Raw genomic sequence first — 26,514 nt, 5'->3', positions numbered from 1 at the left:
CGTCCCATGATCCTAACACAGCAGGGACTCTGCTGGACATGGTGGCTGATTACTTTAACCAAGTCAAACATGGGTAGACTTGGATCCAGGATGGCAATAGTATTACTATATGTCTGGCCACAAACGCCAACAAGAAATATTTACAGAGACTGGCCAGACATCTGCCACCTGGCAACGGTGAGGCATTACAGGTGCCCAGTGTAAACCAATGCATTTGGCAGCATATGGGGACGAACATCAGGAACCAGGACCTCAAGATCCAGAAAACCTTAAAGGGATTGACGGAAGGGATCACAGCATACACCCGCACCCTGGACTAAACAGAGGTAACCAAAGACCATCAAGACGCACTAGCTCTGTTTAGTAATATGCAATATGAGCTGAACTACATGTGGAAGGCTGCCATTCAGCCAGCACTGGACCCCTAAAATGCTACCATTTGCAAACAAAGAACCGTGGGTGGACGAAGCAAGACACTGGGGCTCATCAAGGCCAGCGCAAGGGCCTATTTTGGAGCACGATACCAGCCACATGCAAGGCCATAAAAAATGTGGCTCATACCAGTGGCAGTGCCAGAAATCAATATAACCCGCAGTAGCCTTTTTAGGGTATGGCCAGGGCGGCCACCCTGGAAGATGCGGAAGCCTCAACCTCCCACACAACCCCGAACAAGAGATATCAAACCAGAACCCCCTTTTCAAAAAACCAAGGAAATAACACAACCACCGGTAACCATGGAGGTAGGTGGGTGTGGTTTCTTCTGTTAAAAAGGGACCCACGATGGTGGGGGAGGGGAGGTTGCAACACTACAGTTATGTATGGTATATAATCACTACAGATTCATATAATCTCAGCAGTATTCAGGGTTATCTGATAGAATTTACTCATCCCAATAACCCCAGTACAACATACACCAGAATGGCATTTTGTCCTTACATAAACCAAACAATCTAAAGCCCACATGGTGCTACAAAAATTGTACACAAAAGGTGTGATTGAGCATACTTTTCATGGAACATTAGAATTTGTATCAAACATATTTATTAAAAATAAAATAGATGGGGGTTGCAGGATTATCATTGACCTTTCAACCCTAAACACATTCGTTCAAGATGTTCATTTTAAGATGGATACTCTTATTACTGATAAAGACTTGGTGTCAGCTGGGTTTTTCTATATGGCAGGCATTGACTCAAAAGAGGGGGAACTTTGGCAATATAGAGCTTACCAAAGGGGCAAACATCAGCCCCAATATTATTTACTAAAATTCTAAAACCAGCTTGGCATTGTTATGTAAACAAAGCCATAGGGTGATGTATTTCCCCCGTTCTGCCCCATCAATGGGGTACTAGGGAAAATTCAACTAGACTCGGCATCTGGGATTCTCATAGTACCCGACTGGCCTACTCAATCATGGTATTCGGTCATACAGGGGATGGTGTTAGAACCATGTTCCCTCATGAACATAGCCAAATTTATTAATTCATCCAGTGACTGGGGGCAGTCATCCATGCCATAAGACTATGGATTTGTTGATTTGTAGAGTCTAAAAGACCCACTACACGGCATGGGGCTGTCAGACAGGACGATGAATCTCATCTCATCTGCACTAAGACTGTCAACACGGAAGCAGTACCTTGGACACATCAAGAAATGGGGCATATACTGCTTGGACAACAACCTCGACCAAAAGGCCAAGAACATTCTGGCCGTATTGGAATTTTAACAAGCCTCCATTATGATAATCGATGGAGCTACAGTGCCATCAATAGTGCCAGAAGTGCACTCTCCAATTACCTATCACAAGGAACGGAGCGGCACACGGTGGGAACACACCCCCTGGTAACAAAACTCATGAGGGGCATATTCAATGGTAATCCCCCTAAAACCAGGTACTCCGAAATCTGGGAGGTGGGTGTCGTTCTAAACATGCTGAGGAGCTGGTAGCCCATAACAGCATTGTCACTTCAGTAACGGACCATGAAGATGGTTATGCTCATGGCGGTAGTTACCGCACAACGAGTCCAGCCATTAAGCAAACTGAGCCTGGACTCCCTGATCATCTCACCCGAGAAACTGGTGTTTGTCATACAGGATTTAATAAAAGAAAACAGACCAGGTTCATCGGGTCAAGTGTTTGAATTTATGGTATACACATATGACGAACGACTGTGTATAGCAAGACACATCCAACTATACATAGAATATACTAAGAGCATTCGAGGTCAGAGAATGGCGTTGTTAATCTCTTACAAGAAACCGCACAAAAGGGTCACGACCCAAACTATATCAAGGTGGCTCAAATATGTCCTAAAGATGGCAGGAATAGACACTAATGTTTTTTAACTCTCATTCCACCAGGGCTGCAGCAACATCCGCAGCAAAAATTCTAGAGGTACCCACAGACCAAATCCTCAGAATGACAGGATGGTCATCCGAAAGGTTTTTTCCAAAGGTTTTATAATAAACCAGTTATATTTTGGAGCCATCATCGTGTTCGGAAACCATTTTACGTTCAACAATATAATTTGCCCGAAAGGTTACAGGGCTATGATTGTCAATTTAAAAAATTTATATATTTTTTCGTTATACCAAACAACTCTTTGTATAAGTGTGTTTTAAAATTACTAATGATGCTCTCTCCCAATACCCAAGGCAGTTGTGAAGCATGGACTCGTTCCACGGCATGAGGTCACAGAGCTTTGAAATCTTCACGAAGTCACTCACGTGACTCCGAAGTAAAATAGTAAGATTAAACGAGAACTTACCAGTTTGAAGTTTGATCTGTATTTTATGAGGAGGAACGTTGAGGGAATACGTGCCCTCCGCTCCCACCCTCTTATGATCATATCAAAAACTGGTATCTCTTTGATAATCTTACTATGTTAGATCATTATAGGTTCCTGTGACCTCACACCGCTGCTTTGAAGAATGACACGCATGCGTTGGAAGCGGGTTCTTCATGTATTCCCTCAACGTTCCTCCTCATAAAATACAGATCAAACTTCAAACTGGTAAGTTCTCGTTTAATCTTACTATTTTCAGTAAGAGCGTAAAGGCTTTGGTAACTTTGGAAGAAAGAAACTGAGCAGCCGAGACCACTAGCTTTTGCTTCCTCTAAAGCTGAAAAGTAATCAGTAAATAACGTGTGAAATAATGTCAATGTAACAAATTAAGTAAAAATGTGTCCATTGCTTTCTGATGCATTTTTCTAATCACCCTTAGATGAACCAGTTCAATCTCATGTATAACTAGGTTTTCAATTTGTAAGCTTTCCTCTTCCAGTGGAAAAGATTATCAGATGTAGTTGGATCAAAGAATAAAGTTAAATATATACATTAAGTTCTGGCGTAACTCAGCGGCTCAGGCAACATCTCTGGAGAAAACGGATGGGTGTTGTTTCGGGTCGGGACTCTTCTTCATATGGATATTCTGCTTTATTTTGAAGAAAGCATAATACCATGATATGATCTACAAAAAAATCAGAGACAAATATACTTTGTTATGCTATGATAAAGCATAATCACAAAATGTTTAGTTTTATTTAGTTTAGAGATACAGCGCGGAAACAGGTCCTTCGGCCCATTGGGTCCGCGCCGACCAGCAATCCCCGCTATCGAGGATCAACATTGTTCCTACACCCACTAGGGACAATTTACATTTTTTACCAAGTCAATTAACTTACAAACTACTATGTCTTTGGAGTGTGGGAAGAAACCGAAGATCTCGGAGAAAACCCACGCAGGTCACGGGGAGAATGACCAAACTCCGTACGGACAGCACCCGTAGTCGGGATCAAATCCAGGTCTCCGGCGCTGCATTCGCTATAAGAAAGCAACTGACATGAGCCAACAATCTTCCATTTTGAAGACAAGGAATAGGTATCAATGGACGCAATTTGAAAGGTAAAAAATCCTTTCACATGCCTTTTAAGGGGAAGAAATCACATTTTTTTTCACACTTTATATTCATTTTCAGCATCACCCTTTTCAAAGTCAGGTAAGGCATTGGTCACCTGCGTATCTGACAATAAAAGTTTTTTAGTTTTAGAGATACAGCGTGAAAATTGGCCCATTGGCTTATTACTCAATTACCCTGACAACCATTAATCACCCATAGACATTAGTTCTATGTTATCCCACTTTCTCATCCACTCCTTAAACACTAGGGGCAATTTTCAGAGGCCAATTAACCTACAAACCTGTATGTGGAATGTGGGAGGAAACCGGAGCATCGGAGGAAACCCCTGTGGTTACAAGGAAAACATGCAAACGGCACAGAGACGGCACCTGAGGTGAGGATCGAACCTGATCTTTGGCACTGTCAGGCAGGCAATAGCTTAACAGCCACACAATTGCACTGTCTAATCTTAGTATGCCACATGAAAGATGGGCCTGATGAAGGATCCAATTCTAGATGCCAAATTCAACCCTGTAGACCAGTGGAAATGTGAATCTCTAGAATAGATGTAACAAATTTCCTACTTTGTTCTTCGAGTGATAGGATTTATAGGTGAGCATTATCTCAATAAAGACCTGTCCAAGTGGAACGTTTCTGTAAAGCAATTACAACAGTGTATTTTTGGTTGTCTCACCCAGCACTGCTACTGATGAGATATAGGGTGAGAAACTGAGACAAACCTGAATACAAATCTGAGGTAATGGTAGGTCCGGTTGCAATTAGAACATTTTGGACATGTCAGAAAGTATTGAGAGATGGTTAGTGAAGACAAATTAAATCACTTGTGGAGAACAGTGTTCAGGCTTGTTCACGCTTCAGTGATGTGGACAATGCAGGATTTTGAAGCTTATCACAGGAGTGTTGCGCTCAGTCTTGTTAAGTCTGAAACAAAAAAACAGAGCAAGGGATGTGGGCAGTGGCCTCGAAACTTAGGGTACAGAGCCCAATTTCTCATTAAAACTTCCAGCAAAAAACCTCAAGCAAATCAGCTAAAATCTTGTTTCAGCCATTTACTTGGTAAGATCCAGCTCAGACCTGAGTACTGTGTTCAGTTTTGGTCATCATGTTATAGGAAAGATGTCGTCACTTTGGAAAGAGTGCAGAGAAGATTTATGTGGTTGTTGCCAGGGATTGAGGGTCTGAGCTACAGGCAGAGGTTGAGCAGGCTAGGACTCTAGAATAGATATCCTAGCCTGCTCAATAGGCTCTAGAATTGAATAGAATAGACTCTAGAATTGAAAGTAGGCATGCAGGTGCAGCAGGCAGTGAAAAAAGCGAATGGTATGTTAGCATTCATAGCAAATGGATTTGAGTATAGGAGCAGGGAGGTTCTACTGCAGTTGTACAGGGTCATGGTGAGACCACACCTGGAGTATTGCATACAGTTTTGGTCTCCTAATCTGAGGAAGGACATTCTTGCCAGAGAGGGAGTACAGAGAAGATTCACCAGACTGATTCCGAGGATGTCAGGACTTTCACGTGAAGAAAGACTGGATAGACTCGGCTTGTACTCAATAGAATTTAGAAGATTGAGGGGGGATCTTATAGAAACTTACAAAATTCTTAAGGGGTTGGACAGGCTAGATGCAGGAAGATTGTTCCCGATGTTGGGGAAGTCCAGAACAAGCGGTTACAGTTTAAAGATAAAGGAGAAATCTTTTAGGACTGAGATGAGAAAAACATTTTTTACACAGTGGTGAATCTCTGGAATTCTCTGCCACAGAATGTAGTTGAGGACAGTTCATTGTCTATATTTAAGAGGGAGTTAGATGTGGCCCTTGTGGTTAAAGGGATCAGGGGGTATGGAGAGAAGGCAGACACAGGATACTGAGTTGAATGATCAGCCATGATCATATTGAATGGCGGTGCAGGCTCGAAGTGTCGAATAGCCTACTCCTGCACCTATTTTCGATGTTTCTCTGTTTCTATTCCTTGAAACGCAGGAGGATGAGAGGTGATCTTATATGCAGTCTTATCTTAGGATGGGACTCCTAACACTAGGTAAGAAATCCATCTGTGTTAGCAATGAATAGCATCCATTTGGACAGGTGCATGGATAGGAGAGGTTTAGAAGGATATGGGCCAAACGCAGGCAGGTGGAACTAGTGTAGATGGGGCATGTTGTCGACATGGGGTAGTTAGGTTGAAGGGTCTAGTTCCACGTTGTATGACTCCAATAGAATTTGATGGGATAACAGGGAGGACTGAAACTTAAAATAAATTGAAAAGTGCAATAAATGTAACATTGGTAATTTAAAATTGAAGAAGTGAGAGAGAGGAATCGTGAATAGAGAATTGATTGGCAGACAAGAAACAAAGACTAGGAATAAACGGGCCCCTGTCAGAATGTCAGGCAGTGGCGAGTTGAGTGCCGCAAGGCTCGGTGCTGGGACCGTAACTAGTTACAATATATATTAATGATTTAGATAATCGGATTAAGAGTAACACGAGTATATTTGCAGATGACACAAAGCTGGGTGGCAGTGTGAACTGTGCAGTTGATGCTAGGAGGTTGCATGGTGACTTGGACAGGTTGAGTGAGTGGGCAGATGCATGGCAGATGCAGTATAATGTGGATAAATGTGAGGTTATCAATCAATCAATCAATCAATCAACCTTTATTGTCATCTTGCAAGCAACAAGTACAGTGCAAAATGAAAAGACGTTTCCCAGTGAATAGCGGAGCCTCGCACATGAAATTTAAAACACTTCTCACATAATAACACTAAAAAAAACAATCCAGTCCCTGATGGAACAGAAGGCGGCAAGAACAAGGAGGCAGATTATTATCTCAATGGTGTCAGATTAGGAAAAAGGGAAGTGCAACGAGACCTGATTGTCCTTGTACACCAGTCACTGAAAGTAAACATGCAGGTACAGCAGGCAGTGAAGAAAGCTAATGGCATGTTGGCCTTCATAACGAGAGGATTTGAGTATAGGAGTAAAGAGGTCCTTCTGCAGTTGTACAGGGCCCTGATGCGACCACACCTGGAGTATTGTGTGCAGTTGTGGTCTCCTAATTTGAAGAAGGACATCCTTGCTATTGAGGCAGTGCATCATAGGTTCATGAGGTTAATCCCTGGGCTGGCGGGACTGTCATATGAGGAAAGATTGCAAAGACTGGGCTTGTATTCACTGGAATTTAGATCGTATAGAAACATATAAAATTATAAAAGGACTGGACAAACTAGACTTTTTAGGTGACTGCAGGAGACTAGGCAGTCGCCACATGGTCGCCCCATGTTTGCGGGTGGTTGCCGGGGAGTCGCCTTCATGGTTGTGAGGAGTTCCCACATTCTGGGAAAAAGTCGCGGCCTCATTATCGTCGCCGCATATTGTTCAACATGAAGGGTAGCGAGAATCTTCATGCCATAGGTGGGTCGCCAGGTGGACCTAGTGGGTTGACAGGAGGTCGAAGGTTTTTGAAGGTTATCGTAGGTTGTAGCCAGTGCTAACCGGTGAATTTCATTGGCTCATTGGGAAAAAAACATAAGCAGGAGTATTCAGAACCAAGGATAACCGACCGGTAGTGTTAAATGTCCGCCGAGCTTCACAGTCGTGTATCTTTGGCTTATTAAAAGTTGTCTCCACTCCTCTCCCCCATCTCCATCCCCTCTCCTCTGCCCCCTCTTTTAAATGACTTACTGTAACACTGCTTTCACCGTCTTATTTACAGCGCCAACCTTCCTGATCAGTGGTGTGTGGCTTTATCATATTGGCTTTGCACCGTGTGAATTTCACTCAGACAATGCTCCCGCGCTTGCCCTGTCCCCCGCCTGCATAACGGGCTGGTGAAGGAAGCAATGTGTGTGTGTGTGTGTTCCACTCTGACAGTCGCCGTTCCGGTTGCCGGTTTTTCAGGCGACTGTCGGAAACTTGACAGTTGCTGGCAGTCGCCTGAAAAATCGCATAACTGGGACAGACCCAGAGCTCCAGTGACTAGCGGAATCAAGGGATATGGGGAGAAGGCAGGCACGGGTTACTGATTGTGGATGATCACCCATGTCACAATGAATGGTGGTGCTGGCTCGAAGGGCCAAATGGCTTCCTCCTGCACCTATTTTCTATGTTTTCTATTTTTCTATGAGAGGAATAGTTCGGGTAGATGCACAGAGTCTCTTGCCCAGAGTAGGTAAATCGAGGACCAGAGGAAGGTAAAGGGGGAAAGAGGTATCTGAGGGGTAACCTTTTCACACAAAGGGTGGTGGGTGTATGGAACAAGCTGCCAGAGGAGGTAGTTGAGGCTGGGATTAATTATGAAACAGACAGGCACATGGATAGGACAAGTTTGGAGGGATATGGACCAAACGCTGGCAGGTGGGACTAGTGCAGCTGGAACATGTTGGCCGATGTAGCCAAGTTGGGCTGAAGGGCCTGTTTCTACACTATATCACTATGACTCTTTGACTAGTCTGGTGCTAACAAACACCTTTATGGATATTAGTAAATTGGACCAACAAAAGCTGAGCAGAGGATTTCTTCAGGAACAGATGGGTCTTTGAAGTATGCAATGATTCAGAATATTTCTATGTACTTACCTGCATCAATTGACCATAGGATTTTCAAAACTTCAGGTTAATGACTATATGATCACCCTCAAAAACACTAACTAGCTTCGTAAATTAAATCAGTACGTTTTAACCCTGGAGTTTCATTCTCAGGCCAGTTGAATTGTTCAACACATGTTTGTAAAGAGCACAAAAAGAGCTTGTTTTGGCAGTATTGCACCACCAGAAGAAATGAAAACCCTGTATCACTAAATAATGACGAAAATGCTGGGGTCTAAGGGTTACTTTCCTTTATTGTTTTTTACAGTGAAGTGATTCGTACTCCCTTTATAGAATCATTGAATGTTTCAACACTGACATAGCATGATCACAAAGGATGTGATTTATTTAGCCAGGAACTTTTCTCATTAGAGCAGTGTAGTACCGGGTTAAATATCCAAGACCACATTTTGTGTAAGATCTTTACCAAACATAGTAGTCAAACTGCCCTATTACATGAGCATACTGTTAATATTAAACTTGCATTTGATTGGAAAATGATTTAGTCAACTGCTGTAATATCAACAAGAAGTGCACAATCGTAAAATCTGCATTTATGTTCTCAACTTGTCATTTATGAGTTTTGAATCTTGACTGACAAAAATATCAAGCTCCTTACAACATGGTGATGTGTGGTTTGTTTGGACTTTAGCCTATAAATGATGGTTTGGACATTAGCAGATGAACACTTGAAGGCGCATTTCAAAAATATTCATTTTCTTTAGAGGTACAGCGTGGAAACAGTCTCTTTGGTCCACCGAGTCTATGCCCACCAATGATCACCCCGTTCACTAACGCTATCCTACACACGAGGGACAATATTTGTTTACAACCTACCAAAGTCAATTAACCTACAAACCTGTATGTCTTTGGGGCATGGTAGAAACCAGAGCACTGGGAGAAACCCTACACAGATACAGGGAGAACAAACAACCTCCATACAGACAGCACCCATAGTCAGGATTGATCCCGGGTCTCTGGCGCTGTAAGGCAGCAACTCTGCCACTGTGCCACCCTTTCACATCCACTTAATTTCTGCATTTCACATCTGAAAATCTGCTGACCAATAGTTGACATCTCCCTTGAGGAGGTAGTGGTGATGAGCTGCCTTCTTAAGACATGACAAACTATGCAGGTAATGGTAAGCCCATAGTGCAGCAAGATAACAAGTGCCCAAATTTTAATCAAGGGGGATAATGAAGGAACAATATACATTTCCAAGATGGTGTATGATTTGGAGGGGCTTTAGAATGGTGTGTTCCCTTGCATCAGTAATCTTTGCCCTTCTATGTCATAGTTTGGAAAGTGCTGTCAAAGATACCATGGTGTGATTCCACGTGCATTTTGCAGATGCCATACATTCTAGTCACTATGTGGTAGAGGTCTGGTGGTTAATAATCTGTGTGGTATATTGGGTGGTAGTTATGTGAACTGCTTTATCATGGATAGTGCGGTTTGTGTGATTTTGGAGCGTCTTCATCCACGTAAGTTGTAAATTTCCACGAGAAGCCTTACATATACCTCAAACACAGTAGAAAGTTGCATGTGGTCCCAGGACTCAGCTATTTCCAGTTTGCTCAGGTGTTTCTTGAACTCACGTGGAGTGAATTAAATTGCTGCAGTCTAGTTTCTGCAAAAGTAGAGATTTAGATTTAGTTTCAATTTAAAGAAACCGTGCAGAAGCATGCCCTTTGGTCCCCGAGTCCACGCCGACCAGCGATCTCTGCACACTAACATTATCCTACACACAATAGGGATCATTTACAATTTACCAAGCCAATTAACCTGCAAACCTGTACATCTTTGGAGTGTGGAAGGAAACCGAAGCACGCAGAGAAAACCCACGTACATGGTCATGGGGAGAACGTGCAAACTTCGTACAGACGGCACACGTTCAAACCCGGATCTCTGATGCTGTAAGGCAGCAACTCTTCCATTGTGCCACCATGCCACCCTCATTCACTCAGCACTTCTGGCTAAATTCACCTGGTGGGTCCTGCTATCAGTGAGAAAATTGATATTCATTGAGCTTCCATCTCTGTTATTTAATTGCCAACCATCATTCACAAGTGAATGTGCAGAAACACTGAGCCATGTCTTGATTGGTTCTTTGTCGGTCTACACAGCTGTGTCAGCATGCATCTTGCCGTTGTATTGAACAGTACTTGGTTATCACCTCACTTCTCCACTCACCTTGTGCTGCGCTTGACATGCTAGCTCTTCTTCAACCAAGGTTGGTATCCTGGCTTGATAGTAAAAGTCACATGTAGAATATGCAGGGCATGAGGTTACAAATCCTGCAGTTGGTAGATCTATTCTGAACATTTCTAGCTCAATACAATGTTCATTGCAACTGGCATTTAAGAGGCTTTTGGATGCGTACATGAATGAGTGAATGAATTATACATGTACAGTATATGCAGGGAATGGAGGAATAAATAGATACATATATACATAGACAATAGGTGCAGGAGTAGGCCATTTGGCCCTTTGAGCCAGTACCACCATTCAATGTGATCATGGCTGATCATCCACAATCAGTACCCCACTCCTGCCTTCTCCCCATATCCCTTGATTCCGCAAGCCCTAAGAGTTCTATCTAACTCTCCTTTGAATGCATCCAGTGAATTGGCCTCCACTGCCTTCTGAAACAGAGAATTCCACAAATTCACAACTCTCTGTGTGAAAATGTTTTTCCTCATCTCAATCCTAAATGGCCTACCCCTTATTCTTACACTGTGACCCCTGATTCTGGACTCCCCCAACATCAGGAGAATGTTTCCTGCATCCAGCGTGTCCAATCCCTTCATAATTATATATGTTTCTATAAGTTACCCTCTCATCCTTATAAATTCCAGTGAATACAAGCTCAGTCGTTCTATTCTTTCATCATATGACAGTTCTGCCATCCCAGGAATTACCCTGGTGAACCTATGCTGAACTGCCTCAATAGCAAATGTCCTTCCTCAAATTAGGAGACCTAAACTGCACACAATAAACCAGGGGTGGTCTCACCAGGGCCCCGTACAACTGCAGAAGGACCTCTTTGCTCCTATACTCAACTCCTCTTGTTATAAAGGTAAACTTGCCATTAGTTCTCTTTGCTGCCTGCTGTACCTGTATGCTTACTAGGACACCCAGGTTTTGTTGTACTTCCCCTTTTCCTAACGTGGCACCATTCAGATAATAATAATAATAATAATAATAATAATAATAATAATAATAATAATAATAATAATAATAATAATAATGGAATATCGGTCTGAAGGATCTCGACCCAAAATGTCGCCCATTCCTTTTATCCAGATATGCTGCTTCACCCGCTCAGTTACTCCAGCATTTTGTGTCTACCAGTCAGATAATAATCTGCCTTCCCATTCTTGCCTCTGAAGTGGATAACCTCACATTTATCCACATTATACTGCATCTGTCATGCTTCTGCCCACTCACCCAACCTGTCCAAGTCACTCTGCATCCTCATGGCATCCTCGTCACAATTCACACTGCCACCCAGCTTTGTGCCATCTGCAAATTTGCCAATATTACTTTTAATTCCTTCATCTAAATGATTAATGCATATTGTAATTTGCTGCTGTTCCAGCACCGAGCCGTGTGGCACACCACTAGTCACTGCCTGCCATTCTGACAGAGACCCGCTAATCCCTACTCTTTGTTTCCTGTCTGCCAAACAATTTTCTATTCGTCAATATCCTACCCCCAATACCATGTGCTCTAATTTTGCCCATAATCTGCTGTGTGGGACCTTATCAAAGGTTTTTTGAAAGTCCAGATACACTACATCCACTGGCTCCCCCTTGTCCATTTTACTTGTTACATCCTCAAAAAATTCCAGAAGATTAGTCAAGCATGATGGCCCCTTTGTAAATCCATGCTGACTTGGACCGATCCTGTTACTGCTATCCAAATGCACTGCTATTACATCTTTGATAATCAACTCCAGCATCTTCCCCACCACTGATGTCAGGCTAACTGGTCTATAATTCCCTGCTTTCTCTCTCCCTCCTTTCTTGAAAAGTGGGATAACATTAGCTACCCTCCAATCCACAGGAACTGCTCCAGAATTTATACAACATTGGAAAATGATCACCAATGCATCCACAATTTCTCAAGCCACCTCCTTGAGTATCCTGGGATGCAGCCCATCAGGCCCTGGGGATTTATCAGCCTTCAGTCTACCCAACACCATTTCCTTACTAATGTGAATTTCCTTCCATTCCACTGTCACCCTAGGTCCTCTGGCCACTAGATTCAGATTCAATTTTAATTGTCATTGTCAGTGTACAGTACAGAGACAACAAAATGCATTGAATGGGCATCCATTGATGCACTAGTACATCTGGGAGATTGTTTGTGTCTTCCTTAGTGAAGATGGAACCAAAGTACCTGTTCAACTCGTCTGCCATTTCCTTGTTCCCCATAATAAAATCACCTGTTTCTGTCTTCAAGGGACCCACATTTGTCTTAACTATTTTTTTCCTCTTCACATACCTAAAGAAGCTTTTTTATATTCCTCCTTTATATTCTTGGTCAGCTTACCTTCATAACTCATCCATTCTATATAAATAGGCAGAGGAGATCATGGCATCATGAGGAGATCACGGCAACATGTTCGGCACGGATATTGTGAGCCAAGGGCCTGTTGTTGCGCTATACGGTTCAAAGTTCTATGTGAGCATGTTGGTGTCCTGGCCCCATAGCAGAAGCATCCACGTTGTGGGGCTGGAACTAGAAGTATCCCAAGCCAATTCTGCTACCACCATCATCTATTGCAACAAGTGATAACTCCCACTGATTGTCGCCGGAAGCTTGCGTCCTTTTCAGAACGGATGATGACAGCAATGTCAACATTTGAAACATGGAATATGGACACGAAAGAAGAAGATGATGGTGCCCTCAACCTGAAGTGAGTTTCTGTCTAAAATGAAGTGAGGCAGCCACAAAATAATTAATCACAGAGTTATGTACACATCGGTAACAGACTGGTTGGAAGATCAAGAGTTATATCCTTCATTGCTTAACCATTTCATGTACAGGTAATGTGACTGATCCAGAGTTGGTGATAGATATTGAAGTCTATGTCCTTACTACTCTCAATGTAGAAGTACTGGTACATGAACAAAGTGAGGATAAAGCTCATCAGCTTGTCAAGATGTCAGACTCCATGAGACCTGGAATCAATGTAGAATACTCTCAGAGCTTCTCTTTCCCATCATTTTATTTAGTTTGACTTGTCACTGGGGTAGGATGCATTTAGAATTGCACTGGGGGTGTCAGGGACATAAACTAAAAGGTTTTATTCGATTAGTATGACTATGTCAATCATTATTTCATTTAACCATATAACCATATAATAATTACAGCACGGAAACAGGCCATCTCGGTCCTACAAGTCCGTGCCGAACAACTTTTTTCCCTTAGTCTCACCTGCCTGCACTCATACCATAACCCTCCATTCCCTTCTCATCCATATGCCTATCCAATTTATTTTTAAATGATACCAACGAACCTGCCTCCACCACTTCCACTGGAAGCTCATTCCACACCGCTACCACTCTCTGAGTAAAGAAGTTCCCCCTCATGTTACCCCTAAACTTCTGTCCCTTAATTCTGACGTCATGTCCTCTTGTTTGAATCTTCCCTATTCTCAAAGGGAAAAGCTGGTCCACATCAACTCTGTCTATCCCTCTCATCATTTTAAAGACCTCTATCAAGTCCCCCCTTAACCTTCTGCGCTCCAGAGAATAAAGACCTAACTTATTCAACCTTTCTCTGTAACTTAGTTGTTGAAGCCCAGGCAACATTCTAGTAAATCTCCCCTGTACTCTCTCTATTTTGTTGACATCCTTCCTATAATTGGGCAACCAAAATTGTACACCATACTCCAGATTTGGTCTCACCAATGCCTTGTACAATTTTAACATTACGTCCCAGCTTCTATACTCAATGCTCTGATTTATAAAGGCTAGCATACCAAAAGATTTCTTTATCACCGTATCTATATGAGATTCCACCTTCAAGGAACTATGCACGGTTATTCCCACATCCCTCTGTTCAACTGTATTCTTCAATTCCCTACCATTTACCATGTACGTCCTATTTTGATTTGTCCTGCCAAGGTGTAGCACCTCACATTTATCAGCATTAAACTCCATCTGCCATCTTTCAGCCCATTTTTTCCAAATGGCCTAAATCACTCTGTAGACTTTGGAAATCCTTTTCATTATCCACAACACCCCCTATCTTGGTATCATCTGCAATTGGGCACGACAAACAACCGTCCACCATTACACTATGGCTTCTCCCATTCAGCCACTGTTGCATCCATCTTGCTATTCCTGCATTTATACCCAACAGTTGAACCTTCTTAACCAACCTTCCATGAGGAACCTTGTCAAAGGCCTTACTAAGGTCCATATAGACAACATCTACTGCTTTACCCTCGTCAATTTCCCTAGTAACCTCTTCAAAAAATTCAAGAAGATTAGTCAAACATGACCTTCCAGGCACAAATCCATGCTGACTGTTCCTAATCAGACCCTGTTTATCCAGATGCTTATTTATATTATCTCTAAGTATCTTTTCCATTAATTTGCCCACCACTGAAGTCAAACTAACAGGTCTATAATTGCTAGGTTTACTCTTAGAACCCTTTTTAAACAATGGAACAACATGCGCAGTCAGCCAATCCTCGGGGACTATTCCCGTTTCTAATGACATTTGAAATATTTCTGTCATAGCCCCGGCTATTTCTACACTAACTTCCCTCAATGTCCTAGGGAATATCTTGTCAGGACCTAGAGACTTATCCACTTTTATATTTTTCAAAAGTGTCAGTACTTCTTTTACTTTGAAACTCATAGTATCCATAGCTACTCTACTAGTTTCCATTACCACACATAATTCAATATCCTTCTCCTTGGTGAATACCGAAGAGAAGAAATTGTTCAATATCTCCCCCATCTCTTTTGGCTCTGCAGATAGCTGTCCACTCTGTCTCTTCAATGGACCAATTTTATCCCTTGTTATCCTTTTGCTATTAATATAGCTGTAGAAACCCTTTGGATTTACTTTCACCTTACTTGCCATAGCAACCTCATGTCTTCTTTTAGCTTTTCTAATTTCTTTCTTAAGATTCTTTTTACATTCTTTATACTCCTCAAGCACCTCATTTACTTCATGCTGCCTATAATTATTGTAGATCTCCCTCTTTTTCCGAACAAGATGTCCAATTTCCCTTGAAAACCAGGGCTCTTTCCAATTTTTACTGTTTCCTTTCAACCGAACAGGAACATAAAGATTCTGTACTCTTAAAATTTCCCCTTTAAACATCCTCAATTTCTCTTCTACAACTTTCCCATAAAACAAAATGTCCCCGTTCACTCCTTTTAAATCATTTCGCATCTCATCAAAGTTAGTCTTTCTCCAATCAAAAATCTCAACCCTAGGTCCAGTTCTGACCCTCTCCATAATTATATTGAAACTAATGGTATTGTGATCACTGGACCCAAACTGTTCCCCAACACATACCTCTGCCACCTGTCCCGTCTCATTTCCTAACAGGAGGTCCAGCACTGCCCCTCCTCTAGTAAGTACCTCTATGTATTGCTGCAAAAAAAAATGTCTATGAGACAGTTGTTGTAGTTTAGACAAATGTCAAGATTTTGTTTTCAGTGTTTTCAGTGCGGGAGATTTAAAAGCTAATCAGGGACAGCCTGAAACACTTAACTTCAAGGTCGACAGAGGAGCAGCAGTTCTCGGAGCGAGAGCGGGGATTGGCTGGGACATCTAAATTAGTTGGTAGGCAAAAGTGCTGGAGAAACTCAGCGGGTGCAGCAGCATCTATGGAGCGAAGGAAATAGGCAACTTTTCAGAAAGCCTTTCTTCTCCCCCCACCCTACATCAGTCTGAAGAAGGGTTTCGGCCCGGAACGTTGCCTATTGCCTTTGCTCCATAGATGCTGCTGCACCTGCTGAGTTTCTCTAGCACTTTTGTCAGCAGATTTTCCAGCATCTGCAGTTCCTTCTAAAACATCTAAATTCGTTAATTGACTAGCAATTAAAAGTAGGGCTAGATCCAGCGGAGCGACTTATTGGGAATGGCCTTGTTGTGGTGAAGTGCCTTTGGAAGTAAAGTGTGAGTCTTTGGCCCAGGAATCTTCGGCGAGCAGGCTGAGGCGAGGAGACTACTGGGAGTTGATTTAAATTTAACGTCTAATTCGCAAAGTTTGATACGTTAACTTAAATAAAGGGTTAAGTCATTGCAGAGCAGCTCGACGCTGTGGTATGCTCCACCTGTGCAATGTGGAAAATCAGTGAAGCTGAGTGAGGGGGCGCTGTCCTGTGCATGGCTGCCCAGCCGGCAGCTGTCCGTCTTTTCATCACTTTTTTTTTTTTTTTTTTTTTAATTTTTAGTTAGTTTCTTTTTGTTTTTTCCTCTCCCCTCCCTTCCAATAACTGGGGGGGGGGGGGGGTGGGGGGGGGGGGGGGGGATTGTTTTTATTTTTTCTTTGAAGGTGGCGCTTTTGGGGGGGGGGGGGGGGGGGTGGGGAGGGTGGGGTGGGGAGGGGGGGGGGGGGGGGGGGGGGAAACTATTTCAGAGTCCCTACCTGGTCGGAGAGGCAGCTTTTTTCTCCAGGCTGCTGTTTCGACCCGTCCTCGCGGCCTACCAGCGGGCCTGGAGCGGTCTTTCCTGTTGGGGACCGCCCGGAACCTTGGCTTCGATGGCGGCACATCGCTGGAGCGCTATCATGGGGTGGAGCAGGCGATACCTTGCCCGGGTCGCTGCGCTGGAACTCCGGTGAGCTGAAGACCGCCAAGATAAACATCGTGGCGCTGCGGGATTGTGGAGCGGCCAGCTGTGGGCGGCGGCGCTGAGCTTAACATCGGGAGCCTGGGATCTCTAGATGAGATCGCCAGTGGTGGAGCTCCAACCGGCGCGGCCTTGTTGGCTTCGGAAGCCGCGGTCTCCAGTGAGGGAAGCGGCCGTTCCAGGGTTCCCATGCTGCCGAGAGGATTCTCCCGATGCCGGAGTACAATCATCCGGCGAGAACAGCCTGGAACATTGGGCCTCCTTAAAGGCAACTGTGGAGGCCTCAATAGGCCCGACTATGGGTGGACATGGGATGGGGACTGGACACTGTGCCTTCCCTCATAATGGGAACCATTGTGGGGGGATGTTTTTATGTTTAAATTTCTTTATTATTGTTATGTCTGTATTCTTTCTTTATGTGCTGTATAGCAAGAAGCATTTCACTACACCTAGGTGTATGTGACCAATAAAATTATTCTATTCGATTCTATTCTTCCTTCCAGTGTCCCTGATGACTATGTGTGCGGGAAATGTGTCCAGCTGCAGCTCCTTCAAGCCGCATGGTGGCGCTGCAGCTGCGCATGGATACACTTTGGAGCATCCGCGATGCTGAGGGTGTCGTGCATAGCAAGTTGTCCATTGATCACAACGCAGGTGAAGGTTGCTCAGGCAGAGAGGGAATGGGTGGCCACCAGTCTGCCCAAGAGAAGGCAGGTAGTGCAGGAGTCCCATGCGACAATCTCCCCCCAAAACAGATATACCCTTTTGGATACTGTTGGGGGAGATGGCTTATCAGGGGACAGAAGCAGCAGCCAAGTTCACGGCACCATGGAGGGCTCTGTTGCACAGGTGAGCAGAAAAAGAGTGGGAAAGCTGTAGTGATAGGGGATTCCATTGTAAGGGGAATTGAGAGGTGTTTCTGCGATCACAGAAAGAGACTCGAGGATGGTATGTTGCCTCCCTGGTGCAAGGGTCAAGGATGCCTCTGAGCGGCTGCAGGGCATTCTGGAGGGGAAGCCAGTTGTTGTGTGGTCGGTTGTTGTGGTGCACGTAGGTACCAACGACAAAGGTAGAAAATGGGATGAGGTCCTACAAAGCGAATATAGGGATTTAGATGGTAAATTATAATGTAGGACCTCAAAGTTAATAATCTTTGGATTACTACCCGTGCCATGCGCTAGTAAGAATAGAAATTACAGGATATTTTCAAAGGATACGTGGCTTTAGAGATGGTTCAAGGGTGAGCGGTTAATATTCTTGGGGCATTGCAGCTGTTTCTGAGAGAGGTGGGACCAGTAACCAGAAGGTCTCCCCCTGGGCTGGACTGGAACCGATGTCCTCGGGGGAATGTTTGTTAGTACTGTTGGGAAGAATTTAAACTAACATGGCAGGGAGTGGGAACCAATGCAGGGAGACAGAGAGCTGTAAAATAAGGGCAAAAGCAAAAGGGAGAGAAGTAAATGTGGAAGGCAGAGAGATCAGTGGCAAAAATCAAAAAGGCCCACATTACAACATAATTCTATAAGGGCTCAGAATGTTAAAACAAACCTGAAAGCTTTGTGCCTTAATGCGAGGAGCTTTCGTAATAAGGTGGATAAATTGAATACGCAGTTTGTAGTTAAGGGATATGATATAGTTGGAATTATGGAGACATGGCCCCAGGGTGACCAAGGCTGGGAGCTAAACATGCAATATTCAGGAAGAATAGACAGAAAGCAAGAGGAGGTGGGGTGGCATTGTTGGTTAAAGAGGAGATTAATGTAATGGTAAGAAGAGACATTAGCTTAGATGCTGTAGAATCTGTATCGGTAGAACTGCGAAATAGCCAAGGGCAGAAACGCTTGTCGGAGTGGTATACAGACCAACAAACAGCAGTAGTGAGGTTGGGGATAGCATCAAACAGGAAATTGGGGATGCGTGTAGCAAAGGTTCAGCAGTTATCATGGATGACTTTAATCTACATATAGATCGGGGTAACCAAATTGATAACAACACTGAGGAGGAGGATTTCTTGGAGTGCATCCTGGAGTGGGACGGTTATCCAAGCCAATATGTAGAGGAACGAACTAGAGAGCAGGCCATCCTAGACTGGGTATAATGTAATGAGGAAGGATTAGTTAAGGGGCTGTCCCACTTGGGCGACCTAATTGGTGAGTTTAGAAGAGTTGAAAAAATGACATGTTGAAGACCTCCGTTGACTATGCAGAAGACCTCCTTCGACCTCCTTTGACTATGTTGAAGACCAGCTTCGACTAGCTACGACTAGCTATGACTAACTTCGGGAAAATAGGACACCGAATAGTGTAGCGTGAAGACGACCTCCTACGATCTCCTTCGACCTCCCTTCGACTATGATGAAGATTATCTATGACTACATTCGACTGACTACCTTTGACTACCCTCGATTACCTATGACTAACATGCTGACCTACTACGATCTACTATGACTAAACCTACGAGTAAAAAAAAGTATTGATTTTTTCCATGGCGACCTTTTTTTACTCGCGGGCATTTTTTAACATATTGAATAAAACGCCGCAACCTACGACCTCGTGTCGAATATGAGTCGAGGCCAAACTCGTCAGAACTCGCAGATTTGGTCGCCCAAGTGGGACAGGCCCATTAGCAATTTTGTTGTGCACAGCCCCTTGGGCAACAGTGTAGAATTCTGCATTAAGATGAGAGTGACACGGTTAATTCAGATACTTCGGTTCTGAACTTAAAGAAAATTAACTTTGATGGCATGAGATGGGAATTGGCTAGGACAGAGACTGGAAAATAATACTTGAAGGGTTGATGGTGGATATGCAATGGCAAAGATTTAAAGATCGCATGGATGAATTACAACAATTGTTCATCCCTGTCTGGCGTAAAAATAAAACAGGGAAGCTGGCTCTACCGTAGCTAACGAGGGAAATTAGGGATAGTGTTAAAACCAAGGAAGAGGCATATCAATTGGCCAGAGGAAGTAGCAAACCGGAGGACTGGGAGCAATTTAGAATTAAACAGAGGAGGACCAAGGCGTTAATTAAGAGGGGAAAATAGACTATGAAACAAAGCTTGTGGGGAATATAAAAACTGACTTTAAAAGTTTCTATCGATGTGTGAAGAGGAACATATTAGTAAAGACAATTGTCCCTTACATTCAGAAACAGGTGAATTTATAATGGAGAAACAAGGAAATGGCAGACCAGTACTTTGGTTCTGTCTTCACTAAGGAAGACACAAATAATCTCCCAGAAATACGAGGGAATGAAGATCTAGTGGGAGATCCCGAGGGCCTGATGGTCTGCATCCCAGAGTACTCAAGGAGGTGGCCCTAGAAACGTGGATGCATAGGTGACCAATTTCCAATGTTCTATAGGCTCTGGATCAGTTCCTGTGGACTGGTGGGTAGCAAATGTAACCCCACATTTTAAGAAAGGAGGGAGAGAGAAAACAGAGAATTATAGACCAGTTATCCTGTCATCGGTAGTGGGGAAGATGCTTGACTCGATTATTAAAGATGTAATAACAGCGCATTTGGAAAGCAATGACAGGATCGGTCAAAGTCAGCATGGATTCAAGAAGGGGAAATCCTGCTTGACTAATCTTCTGGAATTTTTTGAGTATGTAACAAGTAGAATGGACAAGGGAGAGTAGTGGATGTGGTGTATCTGGACTTTCAAAAAGCCTTTGACAAGGTCCCATGCAAGAGATTTGTGTGTAAAATTAGAGCACATGTTATTGGGGGTAGTGTATTGATATGGATAGAGAACTGGTTGGCAGACAGGAAGCAAAGAGTAGGAATTGCTGTGAGGCTCAGTGCTGGGATTTACAATATATATTAACAATTTAGACGAAGGAATTAAATGTAACATCTCCAAGTTTGCACATGACACAAAGCTGGGAGGCAGTGTGAGTTGTGTGGAGGATGCTATGAGGATGACGGGTGACTTGGATAGGTTGGGTGAGTGGGCAGATACATGGCAGATGCAGTATAATGTGAATAAATGTGATGTTATTCACTTTGCTGGCAAGAACAAGAAGGCAGATTATTATCAAGTATTTTTATTGTTTTCAGTGTAACATTGGAAAGGCATCTAAGGTTGGGTGAAATAGCAGAGGTGCATACCATTAAAATGCCAGTTGCTTTCAGCAACTAATCTGGGCAAGGTGGAGGGTGGGAGTGGGGGATGGGTGGTGAAATATCTTGAGAAGAAGATTTCAAGAATGAATCTTCAAAATACTTAAGAAATTGTAATGAAGGTATGGACAGAGAAGCAGTCTACTGGATGCTACTTCAGTCCCATAGAGTCATAGAATCATATAGCATGGTATCAAGCCTTTCGGCCCAACTTGCCCATGCAAATCAAGATGCCAAGATGACTAGTGTAGATATCTGTACAAATCCTACCTGTCCGCATTTGGCACATATCCCTCTAAACCTTTCCTATCCATGTACCATGTCACAGTGGCACAGCGGTAGAGTTGCTGCCTTACAGTACCAGAGACATGGTTTGTTCTTGACTATGGGAAGACTCTGTACGGACTTTGTAGGTTCTCCCCGTAACCTGCGCGGGTTTTCCCCACGATCTCTGGTTTCCTCCCACGCTTCAAAGACGTACAAGTTGTTAATTGCCGTGATATCATTGTAAATTATCCTTTGTGTGTGTACGATAGTGTTCGTGTGCGGGGATCGCTGGTCGGCTTGGACCCAGTGGGCCGAAGGGCCTGTTTCCGCGCTGTATCTCTGAACTAAACTAAACTAAACTAAATGTACCTGCCCATATGTCTTTCAAATATTGCTGTAGTTCTTGCCTCAACTACCTCCTCTGTCAGCTCATTGAATATACCCACCACCCTCTATTTTTCCACCAATGGAGCGTAATGCAGGAGAGACATTGGCGCAAGATCACACGCTTGGGAATGTTGACTGCTGCAAATTGTAGATTAGAATGAGGAATGTTAAATGCCAATGTAACAATCGCATTAAACATTCATTGCAAAATTAGCCTGCTACTGACAGGATGGCTAATGAGCACTCATGGCATTGTTTCCACAATGAATATAATATTTGAATCCTCTAATGTAAAATTAAACAGCATTAAATCAAATGACGTGGGTTTACTGTCAATTTTATGACCCGTAGCTTCTGGCTTATGACCCATAGCTTCAACAGCTGAAAGAGGAGGAAGGTCATGCAGCCACATTCCTCTCAGTATATTATTGACATAAATGTAAAGATGATTTCAGATTCTATTTTAACATTACAGTAAAGCTCAATATTCTGGCTGCCTTGGGACTTTGGTGATGTCGTATTAGCAGATTTTCTAGACTATCACATGTTTTTCCTAATTAATGCCAAAAGCATTTCAGTTCTCCATTTTTTAACTGTGGGGTGATAGAGGTGCCTAAATTACTAAATGCCTGAAAAAGACTCTGTGATCGTTTCGCTGAAAAGGCTCGACGATCATTTTACTGAAAAGGCTCCGTGATCATTTCGTTGAACACCTCGGTCCGCCTAAACCTGCCTGATCTCCTGGTTGCTCAACACTTTAACTCCCCTCCCATTCCCACACTGACCTTTCTGTCCTGGGCCTCCTCCATTGTCAGAGGAGGCCCAGGAAAATTTCCAGCGTAAATTGGAGGAACAGCACCTCATATTTTGCTTGGGTAGCTTACACCCCAGCGGTATGAACATTGACCTCTAACTTCAAGTAGCCCTTGATATCCCACTCTCTCTCCATCCCCTCCCCCTTCCCAGTTCTGTGACCCGTCTTCCCATCTCTGACTACATTTTATCTCTGTACTCCTCCTCCCTTGACATCAGTCTGAAGAAGGGTCTCAACCCGATATGTCACCCATTCCTTCTCTCCAGAGATGCTGCCTGTCCCACTGAGTTACTCCAGCATTTTGTGTCTATCAGGCCTAAATTACTACTGTCTTGACATCCAGCATCATGAAATGCTTTGAGAGGCAAGTTAAGGAATGCATTACATCCAGTCTACCAAGCAGCCTTGACCCACGACGGTTTGCCGACTGCCATAACAGGTCCATGGATGATGCCATCTACACTCATCCCTGGAACACCAAGATAAGAGAGACACCGACACCAAACTCCTATTCGTAAATGACAGCTCTGCCTTTGACACCATTATTCTAACTGAGCTCATCACCAAACTCATGAAGTCAGCACTCATCTCTGCAACTGGATCCTCAAATTCCTGACCAACAGACCCTAATCAGTGAGGATAGGGGACAAATCATCCTCTACGATAATCCTCAATACTGGCACTTCACAAGGATACATGCGTTCTCAGCCCCCTTCTTTACACCTCATACAGGTGCACAACCTTTTATCCGAAGATCCAAATAACGAAAACCTCCGAATAGCGACATTTTTTCAGTCCTTGAAAAAAGGTCCTTGAAAACGTTCACCGAGGGCGGCCCGCAGAGGTGACAGCGGAACCTCCGGTCGGTCCTCGAAGAAAGGGGAACTAAATCCCCATTCATAAAAGAGAAGGTGAGGGTATATTGCGCGGGAGGGTTAATAATTGACAATATGCTGCTGTCTGCCCGCTGAGTTTAAAAGTTCCAACGGTAGACACGATACACAGTGTATCGTGAGTCTTGCGTGGGAATTTTTTAACTCAGCGGGTAGGCAGCAGCAAATTGTCGCTCCCTTCAGTTTCACCCCACCTACACCCCTCTGCTTCCCGGCCATGTGTGTGACCCCTTCCCTCCCCTCTCCAGCTCCCCGCTCATTGCACCGGCGTGGGGGCTTTGCACTGTCTTCACGTCGGCAATGCCAGTCACTGGAGACTTCAGGACCAACGGGACACCGACCCCCAGGCCCACTGCAAGCACGGAGAACCCAGAGACCCACAGCCAGCAGCAGCCCAGCCCCGTTCCAACTCCAGAGGAAAACTGCAAACTAGCGGGAGACATCGGGACCACCAGAAGCCGCTCCCCGATGGGCCGCTACGGCGACAAGTGGCAGTTCGCCCACAGCCCAAGCTGCGCCCTCTCATCGGGACACCGACCCCCAGGCCCACTGCAAGCACGGAGATCCCAGCTCAGCAACTCCAGCCCAGCCCCACTCCAACTCCAGAGGGGCAGCTGCTGCTGGTGTGCAAGGTGCGTCTTGTTCTCGGGCTGTGGGCGAACTGCCACTTGTCACCGTAGCGGCCCATCGGGGAGCGGATTCCTCTGGAGTTGGGGGTGGGGGGGAGGGGGAGGGGGGTATTGTGCTGTTTGATCGCCCCAGAGACAGGGAGACAGGACGTTCACCGAGGGCGGCCCGCAGAGGTGACAGCGGAACCTCCGGTCGGTCCTCGACGAAAGGGGAACTAATTCACCTTCATAAAAGAGAAGTGGAGGGTATATTGCCCGGGAGGGTATATCGCCTACCTGGAAGAAACCAGACATTTTTGGCGCCTCTGCTGCACACGGATATAAGAGTGTGAAAATGTCGCCTTAAGCCGCCTTAGGGCATGTAGCCCCGCTAGGGTGACATGAGTGCGGGAGGTGATTCAATGCTGAGGTCACATTTACAAATTCAGGAATTCATTCAACACACTGCATTTCATACAGACATTTATTCTGCAAGAAAAAACTCCATTGAAGACTGAAACTCGCGACCGAGGAACTGCCGGGATCAAGGCGCAAACTCGCGACCTTGCGGATATGAGCCGAGCACTCTACCACCGAGCCAGCCATTAAAATCTACGCTAAAAAATTTCCATTCCGAAGACCGACAAATTCCAAATTACGAAAAGTGTCTGGTCCCAAGGCTGTCGGATAAAAGGTTGTGCACCTGTACTCCCATGACTGTGCAGCCATGTACAAATCTAATTCAATTAAAAAAATTCGCAGAAGACACCACCATTGTGGAAACGAGGACGAAACGACAATAAACTGAAAGAGTCCGAAGACGAAACGCCTATTAACCGAAAGGGCGGGACACTTAACTGCAAACTAACCGAAAGGGCGGGACACAAACATCACAAGGAACCAAAAAGCTGCATCGCCTAAAAGCAAACTTACCGAATGGCCGCTCTGTCGAAACACCACCTACTCAAAAGGCGGCGTCGCCTACAGGCCAAAGGACCGACTGCCGCCCAACAGAAATGTCCAATAACGGACATGACGTTGCCAGTGGGTGGGACTTGTCAGCGATTGGTCCAGACCCCCGCGTCCATCACATCACTGTGAAGGCATGAACATTGTCCCAAACCTCCGCTCCACCCGACCCACAGCCCGGGGAGGCCGTGGGAGAGTGGCGGCTGTCCCGAGCGATGCACACCTTCGGCCGCTTACAACTTGGTGCTTGGGTTCAGATTGCCCAGTCACCTATGGCTTGTGTGGGGAAATGATCCCCATGCTCCCGTCTCCCCCTTCTCCCTCCCCTCTCTCTCTCCCTTCTCTCCCCTCTTCTCTCTCCACATTTCTCCCTCTTCTCCTCTCTCTTCCCCTTTGCTTCGGGCTCTTGTCTGTCGACGCCACGTCCGCACACGCTTGACACCATTACTAAACAAGAACCTATCAATCTCCACCTTAAAAATATCCATGGATGGTCTCCACAGCCTTCAGTGCAATGAATTCCACAATTTCACCACGTTCTGACTAAAGAAATTCCTTATCTCCTTTAGAAACATAGAAAATAAGTGCAGGAGGAGGCCATTCGGCCCTTCGAGTCAGCATCGCCATTCATTGTGATCATGGCTGATCGTCCCCTGTCAATAACCTGTGCCTGCCTTCGCCCCATATCCCTTGACTCCACTAGCCCCTACAGCTCTATCTAACTCTCTCTTAAACTCTCTTTCTCCAGGTACGTCTTTTTATTCTGAGGTTATGGCCTCTGTTCCTAGAATCTCCCCCTAGTGGGACCGTCCTCTCCACGTCCACTCTATCCAGGCCTTACACCATCTTGTTGAGATCAGAATTGAATAAATCTTCTGAAACAGGCTTAACAATCTGATTGTTGACTAAAACATACGCACAGTATTTGCTTTTCTAACCAGCCAATCTACTCATAGTTAGTTCATTACCAGGATCTGACTGGTATCAAATAACCTTGCATCAGGAAAAGGGTTTCAGGTTGGGACCTGTCTGAAGAAGGGTCCTGACCTGAAATATCATCTATGCTGCCTGACACTGATTATTCACACTGATGACTCACTGTGTATCTTTTTTG

General features: G+C 44.4%; 1 protein-coding gene across 2 annotated transcripts in view; it reads right to left on the bottom strand.

Annotated features, from left to right (window-relative positions):
* Window positions 1-26,514, bottom strand: part of LOC129698025 (BTB/POZ domain-containing protein KCTD8-like) — a 278,743-nt gene that overhangs the window by 222,143 nt on the left and 30,086 nt on the right. The window lies entirely within an intron of this gene.

Source organism: Leucoraja erinacea, chromosome 1 (assembly GCF_028641065.1).
Source record: "Leucoraja erinacea ecotype New England chromosome 1, Leri_hhj_1, whole genome shotgun sequence".
Taxonomy (NCBI): Eukaryota; Metazoa; Chordata; class Chondrichthyes; order Rajiformes; family Rajidae; genus Leucoraja; species Leucoraja erinaceus.
Note: the sequence above shows the minus strand (reverse complement) of the source record. Positions and strands in the feature narration are given on the sequence as shown.